The sequence below is a fragment of the Rhinopithecus bieti genome, unplaced genomic scaffold (genome assembly GCF_001698545.2).
Source record: "Rhinopithecus bieti isolate Rb0 unplaced genomic scaffold, ASM169854v2 scaffold_18153, whole genome shotgun sequence".
Classification (NCBI taxonomy): domain Eukaryota; kingdom Metazoa; phylum Chordata; class Mammalia; order Primates; family Cercopithecidae; genus Rhinopithecus; species Rhinopithecus bieti.
The window spans coordinates 2182150-2195225 of NW_016809139.1; the positions used below are offsets into that span (position 1 = coordinate 2182150).

Here is a 13076-nt window from a genome sequence, read left to right on the forward strand (position 1 = left end):
CACACACACACGGTGTGTGCATGCGCATGCGTGCGGCTATGAATGTCCCACACACACACGGTGTGTGCATGCGCATGTGCACACTCACATGTCCCAGAATGTCAGGTGGCAAGGGCTGACTCCTACATACTGAGCTTCTGGGTGAAGCGGAGGCGGGATCTGGGCCAATAAAGACAGGCAACGGGCCTCACGGTTAACCTTGGCCCCTCTCCTGGGTGAGCCGGATGCCTGTGATGCTCAGGGTGATGAAGTCCGCAGGGGTCTGCATGGCTGCCCCCTAGTGCCCCTAAGCACTGGTGTTCAAACAGGCGAAGTGGGGTTCAGGCAAGTCAGTGCCTCTTGTTAGAGGGCCAGGCCTGACCTGCCCACGACATCCCCATACCAAGTGGCACCAGGCAGTTTGCTTTCATCTCCCAAGAAAACAACAGATCGTCATGCAAAATTCTGTGTGCTCTGAATTCAGGATATGTTTTTAAAAAACAAATGGCATCTGGACGCGGGACTTTGAGCCAGGCCTTCCCAGCTTCTCAGGAACTGGGCTAAGCACCAGCACGGACCGGTCACCCTCACCGATGCCATCGGGGAAGGAGACAGCCCCGGAGAAGACAGCATGTCACCAAGGTTGCCAGGGCCGTTCCCAGGAGCACGTGGACACCCAGACTCTTCAGCTTAGCTTATATTTAGAAGACACGAAACGAGAACCTGGAATATCTTTTGGTTCTAACGAGAGTTTTTGTTTTGCTTTTTAATAAAGAAGAGAAAGAGGTTCCTTGGTTTTCTCCACAGAAGAATCTGTTTTTACAAAAAAAAAAAAAAAAAGGTTCTTTTGGATGTGTACATGCCACTTAGGAAAACCCTTTTCTGGACATCATCGGATCATTTCGCATATTTTGTGGACTGCCTGATCTTCCCCTGCGTTTTTGCCAGGTGACCTCTCTCCTTTTCAATTTTCCCTTCCAGAAAGCAACTTGTAGGGAATGGAGGGCCTTGAAAAGTGCCATCGGCAGGATGGCCTCCAAGGAAACAGAGCCCGTGGGAGTGGGCTGTGCAGGTGGGTGGCCCCATGGGACAGGAGTGCCTGGTGGCCCTGGTTTCCCCTTGGAGACATCTATGCAGACTGCAAACAAAGAAACAGAAGGAGGCACGGAGTCGCTTTCTCTTATATTGTGGTTTTTTATCCCTCTCTTTCACAGCAGCAAATTGAATAAACAGATGCCCGCAGCATTTCACCAGTACACAAGAGCTACTCGCGCTTGGGCAGGTGCACACCTGCCTGTGTACACAGGTCCTCGCACAGCACGGCAAACGCAGCCAGGCCTTCGGGACACAGGCCTTTGAAGAGTAAGTTAGCAGCCCTCACCCCAACAAGCTTCTAAAGACCAAAAATACCTCTATCCTCCACTACATAAAGCTTGTGAGTAGCAAAACTTGTAAAAATGAAGCGTACAAAAGGAAACATCCATATAATACATTTGCACCCTGTATACAATGGGTCCCTTTGAAACTGGCCAACAGTCAGCGATGGCAGATTTTCAATTATAGAAAAAGAAGCCAGTGGCTGTCATGTGCACTCAGGTCAATGGTTTGTGTGAGTTTTCCAGAGAGAGAGAGATTTTCATTTACAGTTACAGTACTTGCTGGCGATCTTGGTGATTAAGAAGCCAGTTGAATTTCCTGGCATTTAGGCAAGTAACATTTGATTGTCACAACGTACAATTCTGAGACAATAAATACAAGTAGATCAGATGCATTTCTTCATTGTATCAAGTAACTCCAGTTTAATTTAATACAATTTAGTGCATTTCAGTATCTCATTCACAGTTCGACTTCTGTCCAAATACTTGTGCAACAAAAAGTTAAGAAATGGAAAAGAACTCCAGGTGACATCGTCATTACACAGCTTCCAATTCTAAGACAACTCAATGATCTTTGAAAAGCGTACGCTGCTGTTGCCTGGGCCGACTGACACCAATGTCTCTGGTAACTTCCTGGGCTCCCTACAAGTGTTCCTGTCATTCTGTTTCCCGAGCACTTTGTAAGAATGCCACCATTATCCCTGAATTAACAAGCAGCGAGTGTTCATGATAAAACTTAATTCATGTGTCCACCCCACTCGAGCAGATCAGTGTGACATCTTTTACGCAAAAACCGTTTTTGCATCCTGGCCCCGAAAGGCAGGAATTACGGAGCTGGATGTCTGCATCCCCCGGGTCGGCCCCACGGCAGGGGTATGGGGCAGAGCCAGGACGGAGTCAGGGGTGTGGCCGGCCCCANGAGTCTCCCAGTCTGTGACCCAGGCTGGAGTGCAGTGGCATGATCTCGGCTCACTGCAACCTCCGCCTCCTGGGTTCCCGCCATTCTCCTGCCTCAGTCTCCTGAGTAGCTGGGACTACGGGCGCCCACCACCACGCCCGGCTAATTTTTTGTCTTTTTAGTAGAGACGGGGTTTTGCTGTGTTAGCCAGAATGGTCTCCATCTCCTGACCTCGGGATCTGCCTGCCTCGGCCTCCCAAAGTGCTGGGATTACAGGCATGAGCCACCGCACCCAGCCCTAAAACAGATTCTTTCTGAGGCACATTACAGTAAGAGTGTCAAAAGTCAAAGACAAAGAATTATAAGAGCAGCAAGAGAAAAGCAGCAAGTCACATATAAGGGAACTCCCCCTTAAACTAACAACACATTTCTTAGCAGAAACCTTACAGGCCAGGAAAGAATGGGATGATATGCTCAAAGTACTAAAAGAAAAAAAAAAAAAAAAAAACTGTCAGCTAAGAAAATATACTCAGCAAAGCAATTATTCAGAAATGAAGGAGAAATAAAATATTTCACAGACAAGCACAAACTAAGAAAATTCATCACCACTAGACCAGCCTTACAAGAAATGCTCAAGATCTTACATCTGGAAGTGAAAAAAATGACAACTGTTGTGAAAACATGAAACTATTAAAGTCACTGGTAGAAAGGATAAAGAAAAAGAAATAGAAACTTATCTCTACAGAAAACCAGCCAATCACAAAGATAAACCAAAAGAGAGGAAGGAATCAAGGATATAGAAAATAATCTGAAAACATCAAAAACATGATAGGAGTAAATCCTTACCTATCAATAATAACCCTAAATGTAAATGGATTAAATTCCCCCATTTGAAAGATATCGACTGGCTGAATGTATTTATTCATTTATTCATTCATTCATTCATTCATTCATTCAAGATAGGATCTCACTCTTTCACCCAAGCTGGAGTGCAATGGCATGATCACGGATCACTGCACCCTCAACCTCCCAGGCCCAAGTGATGCTCCCTCCTCAGCCTCCCAATTAGCTGTGGTCACAGGCATGCACCACCACACCTAGCTAATTTCTTAAGTGTTTTTGTAGAGATGGGGTCTCCCTGTGTTGTCCAGGCTGGTCTTGAACTCCTGAGCTCAAGCAATCATCCCTCCTCAGCCCCCCAAAGTGCTGGAATTACAGGCAGGAACCACTGCACCTGGCATGAATGGATTTTTAAAAAGACCCAACTATACACTGCCTACAAGAAACTCATCTCGCATGTAAAGAAACATAGAGGCTGAAAGTGAAGGGATGGAAAAAAATATTCCACAAAAACGGAAACCAAAAGTGAGCAGGAGTAACTGTACTTATATTAGACAAAACAGACTTCAAGTAAAAAGCTGTGGCTGGGCGCGGTGGCTCAAGCCTATAATCCCAGCACTTTGGGAGGCCGAGACGGGCGGATCACAAGGTCAGGAGATCGAGACCATCCTGGCTAACACGGTGAAACCCCGTCTCTACTTAAAAAATACAAAAAAACTAGCCGGGCGAGGTGGCGGGCGCCTGTAGTCCCAGCTACTCGGGAGGCTGAGGCAGGAGAATGGCATGAACCCGGGAGGCGGAGCTTGCAGTGAGCTGAGATCCGGCCACTGCACTCCAGCCCAGGCGACAGAGCGAGACTCCGTCTCAAAAAAAAAAAAAAAAAGCTGATAAAAAGAGACAAAGACTCTGTATAATAATTAGGGGGTTAATTTGGCAAGGGAATATAACACTTAGATATGCACCCAACACCAGGGTACTCAGATATATAAAGCAAATATTATTAATAGATCTAAAGGGAGAGATAGACCCCAATTGAATAATAGTTGGACTTTAACACCCGTCTTTCAGCATTAAAAAGATGATCTAGATAGAAGATTAACAAAGAAACACTGGAATGAAACTACACCGTAGACGAAATGGACCTGACAGACCTTTACAGAACATTTCACTCAACAGCTGAAAAATACATTCTTTTCATTAGCACATGGAACATTCTCCAGGATTGACAATATGTTAAGACACAAAACACGTCTCTGCAATGTTTTAAAAATCAAAATCATACCGGATATCTTATCTGACCACAGTGCAACAAAACTAGAAAGCAATAACAAGAGGAACATTTGAAACTCTACAAATACATGGAAATTAAACAACATGCTCCTAAATGACCAGTGGATGAAGGAAGAGATTAAGAATGAAAATTAAAAATTCCATACTCACTTTGGCAACACAGATGCTGTTGCAGGCCGAAAGACTGAGGGTCATGATCAACTCAGTATACCACTGGAGGCTATGTGTGTAAACAGCAAACTGTTCTCATAAAAGCAAAATGTTGGCAAACTGGTGAACTGACAAACTGCTTCTGCCACCCCCAAGGAATACTGAGGGTAGTCACGACCCAGGCACAGGTGTTTCTTGTGATTATCTACAGGACACAGCTGAAGCCAGTTAGTAATAATATGAACCCGTGATCAGTTAAGCAGCTGACCAATCATTACTTCCTCCTCCCTGCTCATTCTACCCGATAAATATGAAGGGCTGTGGAAGCTCAGGGGCTGCCCTTGCTCACCAGAAGCTGGGAGTGCTCATCTTCTTCCCCAGGCCCCTTCCTTTCAAATAGTTACTTTTAAGTTTTCATTTCTGCATATTGGTCCCCTTCTTTCAGTCCAGTCCCTTAGTAACTGTGGCAAACCACGGCAATATACTAAAGTTGAAATGATACAGAGAAGATTAGCATGACCCCTGCACAAGGGTGATGTGCAAACTCATGAAGTGATCCATATTTTTAAAAATGAAAAAAGTTTTAAAAATGTTAAATTCCTTGAAACAAATGAAAATAGAAACATAATGTGTCAAAACCTATGGGACACAGTAGAAGCATTAAGAGGTAAGTTAGGGCTGGGTGCAGTGGCTCACACCTGTAATCCCAGCATTTTGGGAGGCCGAAGTGGGCGGATCACAAGGTCAGGAGATTGAGACCATCCTGGTTAACATGGTGTAAACCCCGTCTCTACTAAAATTACAAAAAATTAGCCGGGCATGGTGGCGGGTGCCTGTAATCCCAGCTACTCGGGGGGCTGAGGCAGGAGAATGGTGTGAACCCAGGAGGCGGAGCTTGCAGTGAGCTGAGATTGCACCACTGCACTCCAGCCTGGGTGACAAAGGCAGACTCCGTCTCTAAAAAAAAAAAAAAACAAAAGAGGTAAGTTAATAAACGCCTACATCAAAAAACTGGAAACCTGCTGAGTGTGGTGGCTCACGCCTGTAATCCCAACATTTTAGGAGGCCGAGGCGAGTGGATCACTTGAGGTCAGGAGGGAGCACTTACTGGGTTTTGACGATGGCACACGAGGGTGGCATGCCCAGCTCACTGTTTCCACACCTTAACTTGGGCTGGGGGCTGCTCCTTGCTGCCCAGGGGTCTCTACCCACGTGAATCCTGTGGCCTACGTGACAATACGCTTTTACCCCAGGCACTCACATTCCTTCCGTCCATCAAAGTCAAGATCAAGTTCTGAGCTCAGCTGCAAAGCCCTGTGAACGAACGGCAGTTCTCAAAGCACCCAGCTGTCCCACGCCAGGATCTGGTGCCACTGGGATGTGGCTCTCTGTGCTCCCACCCTGGTTATTTCCACTTGACTCTGAACTAGCTGGACGGCTTGGGCATGGTCAGTGTCGTTGGTCTGGTCCCCGGCTTCCTCATCGTGTAGCGTGTGGGCTGCTGTTGGGAGTTTTGAAGATCACTCACAGTTATGTACGTAGTCCTGGGACGCGGCATTCAGAAAGCACCGTGTGGCTTTATCTCTGTTCCTTTTTATTATTGTCGTTGTTCTTATTTTAAGACAGGGTTTCACTCCATTGTCTGGGCTGGGGTGCAGTGGCACATTTGTGGCTCACTGCAGCCTTGAACTTCTGGGCTCAAGCAATCCTCGCACTTCATCCTCCCGAGTAGCTGGGACTACAGGTGTGCACAACCATGCCAGGTTTTTTTTTTTTTTTTTTTTTTGAGACAGAGTTTCGCTCTTGTTGCCCAGGCTGAAGTGCAGTGGCGCTATCTCGGCTCACCGCAACCTCCACCTCCCAGGTTCAAGCGATTCTTCTGCCTCAGCCTGCTGAGTAGCTGGGATTACAGGCATGTGCCACTACGCCTGGCTAATTTTGTGTTTTTAGTAGAGACAGGGTTTCTCCATGTTGGTCAGGCTGGTCTTGAACTCCCAACCTCAGGTAATCCACCTGCCTCAGCCTCCCAAAGTGCTGGGATTACAGGTGTGAGGCACCACGCCGAGCCAATTTTAAAATTTTTATTTATTTTCTTTTTTAATTTTTTTTTTTTTTTTTTGTGAGATGGAGTCTCGCTCTGTTGCCCAGGCTGGAGTGCAGGGCGTGATCTCCAGCCTCACTCGCGAGCTCCTGCCTCCCAGGTTTATTCGCCATTCTCTGCGTCAGCCTCCCGTAGCTGGGACTACAGGCGCCCGCCACCTCACCCAGCTGGTTTTTTGTATCTTTTAGTAGAGACGGGGTTTCACCGTGTTAGCCAGGACGGTCTCGATCTCCTGACCTCGTGATCTGCCCGCCTCGGCCTCCCAAAGTGCTGGGATTACAGGCTTCAGCCACTGCACCCTGCCTAATTTTTTTATTTTTGTAGAGACAGGGTTTCACCATGTTGCCCAGGCTGTTCTTGAACTCCTGGCCTCAGGAGATCCTCCTGCCTCAGCCTCCAAAAGTGCTGGGATCACAGGTGTGAGCCACTGTGCCCAGTCCCTCTGCTCCTTTCTTAGTGGTTGCTGCAGAAAGGGAGGGACAAGCTCCCGTCCAAGGTCTCCTCGTGAACCGCTGCCCAGGCCTTCATTCTCCGGCCCCACTGCAGGCTTCTGGCCCAGGTACCCTGGAGACCCCAGGGCAGGGCGGTGGCTTTTCCCCAGGTTGTGCTTATGGCCCAGTGAGCTGTCGGATGGGAGCCCAGCTCCTTTCCCTCAGCCTTCTGGGAAGCTCTTGGTTTGCGTTTCATTTTCTGACGAGGAGGCTGAGAAATGACTTTGAAGTCAGGATTTTCCCCAGGTCTGACTCTGCAGCCTGCAGGCCCCACCTGCACGGGTGGGAGAGATGGAGGAGCCACCTCAGGGGGGTGTGGACGGGCCCTCCCTGAAGAGGGAAAAGGCCTCAGACCAGAAGATGGAGTGACATTGCTTCCTTCCCCACTGAGGGCAAAGCCTCCGGTGGACGTCCCTTCCTGCTCCCTTCGCGTGCTGGTGGGCAGGGGAAGCGTCAGGGCGAGGCTCTGTGGCCTGATAGGTGCTGGGCACCTCCCCAAGCCCCTCCTTCCCACAGCCCCAGGGAGCCCAGCTGTCTTGGAGGGGATGGGAGGCCTGACTCCCAGCTGTGGCCGTTTTCTGAAGAAGGCGCTGCCTTTGACCTCAGACCAGTCTCCAGCGCAGGCTGGGTCTGGGAGGGGACATGCAGGAGGAATGACCCAGGCGGCTCACAGCAGGTTCCCTCCTTCCTCTCAGGAATCTCCTGGGGGGACCTTCAGGATGACCTATTTCTACATTATTGTGCCCCGAGGACAGAGTCCTCTCATGCCAAGGACAAGGGAAGGGTTATTTCAGAGCAACTTGCCCCAAATTCTAAGCAGAAACAGAGTTTAGGATAATAACAGTGAGTTTCCGTCACAGAGGGCAGGGAATGTGAAGGGCCACCCCCCAACCCCACCCCGGGCCGTGCTCACCGGGGTGCAGCTCCACTGTCAGCAGACCTTAGAGGCACCAGGAATCCACACTGCAGGGCCAGGAAGGCACGCTTCTCCTCCATGCATGGTCACCGCTGAGACCCCATGGAAACCTGCCCGGGAACACGTCAGGCCTTGTTCTCCGACCGGTCACTGCCCAGGCCTCTGCGGCCATCTGCTGACCTAGAGTCACTGTGGCCACTTCTGCTCCAGGAAGCATTCCTCCCTTGCTCCCTTGCTCCGAGGACGCTGGAGAAAGCGGCCAGCTGGGGCGAGGCAGGTACAGACCCCACACACTCAGAGGCAGGGCGTGGCAGGGCCCGTGGTGACACAGTAGGGACAATGAAGTCCAAAGGGGTGGCATGCCCCAGAGAGATAGGCACCAGCATCGTCATGCCCGCCCCCCTGGCCCCAGAGACCCCACGCCTCCCCTCCAGATCTTTCACTGGCAAAGGAGGGGTGCAGGCTGTCTCCACCCTTATTTTCTGGTTGGGAGCAGCAGAAAAGGGTTTGAGCAGGAGACATGGCATAGACCGTTCACAGCTGCTCTGCTCTCTTCAGCCATCCAAGGCTGCATCCTGCAATTGCACAAGTTCCGCCGTGAAGGAACTTTGGGCCAGCCTGAGGGGTCAGGTTTCTTACAAAGTCCTGGGCAGGTGGAACTGACCATGTAATCACAGCTGAGTGAGTTGGAATTTTGGGGCGGAAAGTGATGCATTTAAAGGCTGCTTGAGCCAGGCATGGTGACCACACCTGTAATCCCAACACTTTGGGAGGCCAAGGTGGGTGGATCACCTGAGGGGTCAGGAGTTCGAGACCAGCCTGGCCAACATGGTGAAACCCTGTCTGTACTAAAAATAAAAAAACTACCTGGGCATGGTGGTGCATGCCTGTAATCCTAGCTACTTGGGAGGCTGAGGCAGAAGAATCGCTTGAACCCAAGAGGTGGAGGTTGCAGGGCGCCGAGATCATGGCACTGCACTCCAGCCTGGGAGACAGAGTGAGATTCTGTTTGCTTGAGGGGAAATTATGCTCTAGAATTCCTTCTGGTCCTGATGGGTGACTGAGAATTGCAGAGAAGCTGAAGGGAAGCCATAGGGACAGGTGTACAGCCCCTTCCCAGACACACTGCGGGCAAAGCCCACCCAGCTCTGCAGCTCCTTCCCAGACACACTGCGGGCAAGGCCCACCCAGCTCTGCAGCTCCTTCCCAGACACACTGCGGGCAAGGCCCACCCAGCTCTGCAGGCGCCCAGGACAGACAAGACGTGGGTCCTTCTAGGTCCTCTGACCTCTGGTATAGGTCAGGGCTTCACGTCCCTCCATGACAAGTGGCACATGGGAGCCGAAGCCCACATTCATGATGTCTGTTCCCTGGATGTCCTTAGATCTTGCAGGGGTTTTGCAAACAGGCTGGACATACTTGTCTAGAGCCGACTCTCCCCTGCCCCTATCTCCAATCCCAGTTTCAGATCATTTAGCATTTGCTTGTCTCCAAGGACCTCCCTTGCCTCTGCACACACTCCCTGGCTCCAAGTGCCCGGGAAGCTCCACCAGCCCTCACTCTGCACTCCACAAGCCAAGCCTGGCCAAGGCCTGTGGGCGTCCCAGGCATCCCGGGTGCAGAATCCACTGCCTGCTGCATGGGCAGAGGAGCACAAGCTGGCACTGCTCCCCTGGGGCTTGCTCCCCTGGCACAGAGCAGCTCGTCTGCTTACACACCCTGCCCTGCATGACAATCCTTCCGGAAGGCAGCTCGAGGTCTTTGTGGGCCCCACACATGAAAACCAGGCTGGGTCCCGGGTCCCTCCCACCACACGCGGACTCCCCCTGGGAGAGCTCTGCAGCTGCCATGTTCCCCGCCTCCCTGCTCTCCGGCCAGCTCTGAACACCTTGGACTTGTCTGCCTTTGCCCATCTGCTTTTCTGGCAACACGGTCCCATCCCACTTCCTGGAGACACGTGCTGCTCCTGTGGGTCTAATGACCTCCCACTGGTCTGAGGAGCTGCAGCCAGAGGCTTTGGGTGTGTTGCTCTGGTGGGCACAGTCCTGCTGAGGTCAGTCAGGAGCCCACCCTCCTTGTGTGCCCTGACAGAGGGGGATGACGTCGGTCCACATGCCCTGTGCTATCAACTTTGCACAAGAGCAGCATTAGCACAGCAGTGTGGAGGGACACGGGGGCGGGGCACGCACCTCAGAGGTGCTGAGGGATGAACTGCACCTGCACCCGCACCCGCAAGGGAGGCCCAGTCCAGCAAGGAGGGGTGTTTTTGTGTTTTTTTGAGAGAGAATTTCACTGTGTTGCCCGGGCTGGAGTGCAGTGGCACAATATTGGCTCACTGCAGCCTCAGCCTTCTGGGCTCAAGTGATCCTGCCATCTCAGCCTCTCAAGTAGATGGGACCACAGGCACCGCCTCCCAAGTAGATGGGACCACAGGCGCGGCCTCCCAAGTAGATGGGGCCACGGGCGCGGCCTCCCAAGTAGATGGGGCCACAGGTGCGCACCACCACACCTGGCTGATTTTTTGTTTGTTTTGAGACAGGATCTTGCTCTTTCACCCAGGCTGGAGTGCAGTGGCACCATCTTGGCTCACTGCAAATTCCGCCCCCTGGGTTCAAGTAATCCTCCCACCTCAGTCTCCCAAGTAGCTGGGACCATAGGCATGCACCATTATGCCTGGCTATTTTATATACATATAATATTTAATTTTATTTATTTATTTTGAGATGGTGTATCATTCTGAGGTCCAGGCTGGAGTGCAATCTCAACTTACTGCAACCTCCACCTCCCAGGTTCAAGCGATTCTCCTGCCTCAGCCTCCTGAGTAGCTGGAATTACAGGCTCCCGCCACCATGCCTGGCTAATTTTGTACTTTGAGTAGAGATGAGGGGTCTCACCATGTTGCCTGAGTTGGTCTCGAACTCCTGAGCTCAAGTGATCCTCCCAACTCCGCCTCCCAAAGTGCTGGAATTGCAGGCGTGAGCCACTGTGCCCTACCAAAATATATCTATTTTTTAATTGGCCGGGCACCGTGGCTCATGCCTGTAATCCCAGCACTTTGGGAGGCCGAGGCGGGCAGATCACGAGGTCAGGAGATCGAGACCATCCTGGCTAACACGGTGAAACCCTGTCTTTACTAAAAATACAAAAAATTAGCTGGGCATGGTGGCGTGCACCTGTAGTCCCAGCTGCTCAGGAGGCTGAGGCGGGAGAATGGCGGGGAACTCGGGAGGCAGAGCTTGCAGTGAGCCAAGATCACACACGCACTCCAGCCTGGGTGACAGAGGGAGACCTGTGTCTCAAAAAAAAAAAAAAAAAAAAAATTTGAACTCCTAGGTTCAAGTGATCCTCCTGCCTTGGCCTCCCAAAGTGCTGGGATTACAGGTGTGAACCACCGCGCCCAGACACAAAGGGTTTAAGAAGTGACAGGAAAAGATGAATCATGGGGAGGAGGAGCCCCTGGGGGCTCATGAAAGGTTCCAAGGGGAGAGGAAGCAAAGGCTACTGCCACAGCCCCTCCCCTCCAGGCTGGCACAGGCAGGGCCCAGGACAGACGCAGGCCAGGGGTGCCCCCAGGTCTGCCAGGACAGCAGCCACTTGCTCAGCACCTGTCACAGCCTAAGCTCAGGATGTACGCTAATCGTCCTGACAACCGTCCCCATCTTACAGGCGAGAACACGGAAGGGCATGGAGGTTAAGAACCTTCTTGGCCTGGGACACACAGGTCCTAAGGAGTGAGTTTTGGGTTTTCATCTAGAGGCCTCCAGGCCCCCAAATCCAGGCCTCCCCCTGTAACACACTGTCCCATGGAAACACACTTCTGCCCATCTGTGATCAACAGAATGGGCCGATTGAGACAGTAGAAGCATGCTGGGATCTAGCTGGGTTTAAGCAGAGGCTGCGCCAGCAGCTGTGAAGGGAGCTCTCACATGTGATGGGCGTTTGGACGGCATGACCTTGCTGGCATTTCCCATCCCTGGATCCTAAGACTTCGGAGTGGCTCCACCTGGCAAGTGCTGGGAGGCTGGGACCGACTGCAGAGCAGCAGCTGAAGCCGCCCGGAGCCCTCTGTGGCCTTGTCCTCTGGTGCCTGCCCCTGTGACTGGGCTTGTCCCTCCCCCAGGGGTTCAGCAGCAGGGCAAGCACCTGCCGGTGTACCTGCACGTGTGTCTGTGTGTGCATGTGTGTGTGCACGTGCACCCTCAGAGGCCTCCTGGCCACATGTGGGATGATCAAGGCTCACGTCCAGAGTACCTGCGGTTGGACTTGTTCCTGCCCAGCCCAGGTGCAGGCCGCCTGCAGCGGAAGAGCTCACATCCAACAGCAAAGCAAAGCTCGGGCCACGTTGCCAACTTACTAAGACTTCACAGGACTGTTTGATTTCTTCATCAGGTTCCTTAGCCCTGGGAGCACTTTCTTCACGAGGGGCTTTCTCTCCATGAACCCTGCTGCTGTGTGAGCCACCTGGACAATTCCGGGTTCTCAGGCATCATGCTCAGAAGGAACATGAAGAGGGCCGGGTGCGGTGGCTCACACGTGTAATCCCAGCACTTGGGGAGGCCGAGGCAGGTGGATCACCTGAGGTCAGGAGTTCGAGGCCAGCCTGACCGACATGGAGAAACCTTGTCTCTACTAAAAATACATAATTAGCCGGGCCTGGTGGTGGTGGGTGCCTGTAATCCCAGCTACTTGGGAGGCTGAGGCAGCAGAATTGCTTGAACCCGGGAGGCGGAGGTTGTGGTGAGCCAAGATCGCACCATTGCACTCCACAGCCTGGGTGACAGAGCGAAACTCCATCTCAAAAACAAACAAACAAGAAGAGACACGAAGAGGATGGTTCCCCGAGGCCACTTCCTCACGCTGCCCTTACTCTTCAGGCGTGCCCATGTGTGTGCTGGGACGTGCGTACATGTGCGCATGCGTGCGGCTGTGAATGTCCCCCACACACGGTGTGTGCATGCGCATGCGTGCGGCCGTGAATGTCCCACACACACGGTGTGTGCATGCGCATGCGTGCGGCCGTGAATGTCCCCCACAC

The 13076-nt window shown here is 51.9% G+C and overlaps 1 pseudogene across 1 annotated transcript in view; it reads right to left on the reverse strand.

The window, feature by feature from the left end:
• Window positions 1–1148: 1148 nt before the first annotated feature.
• The window catches only part of LOC108539770 (uncharacterized), a 17555-nt pseudogene continuing 5627 nt past the window's right edge, over window positions 1149–13076 (reverse strand). The window contains exon 3 of the transcript XR_001888474.1: window positions 1149–2278. The product of XR_001888474.1 is annotated as an uncharacterized LOC108539770 (transcript). The remainder of the gene's footprint in view (window positions 2279–13076) is intronic.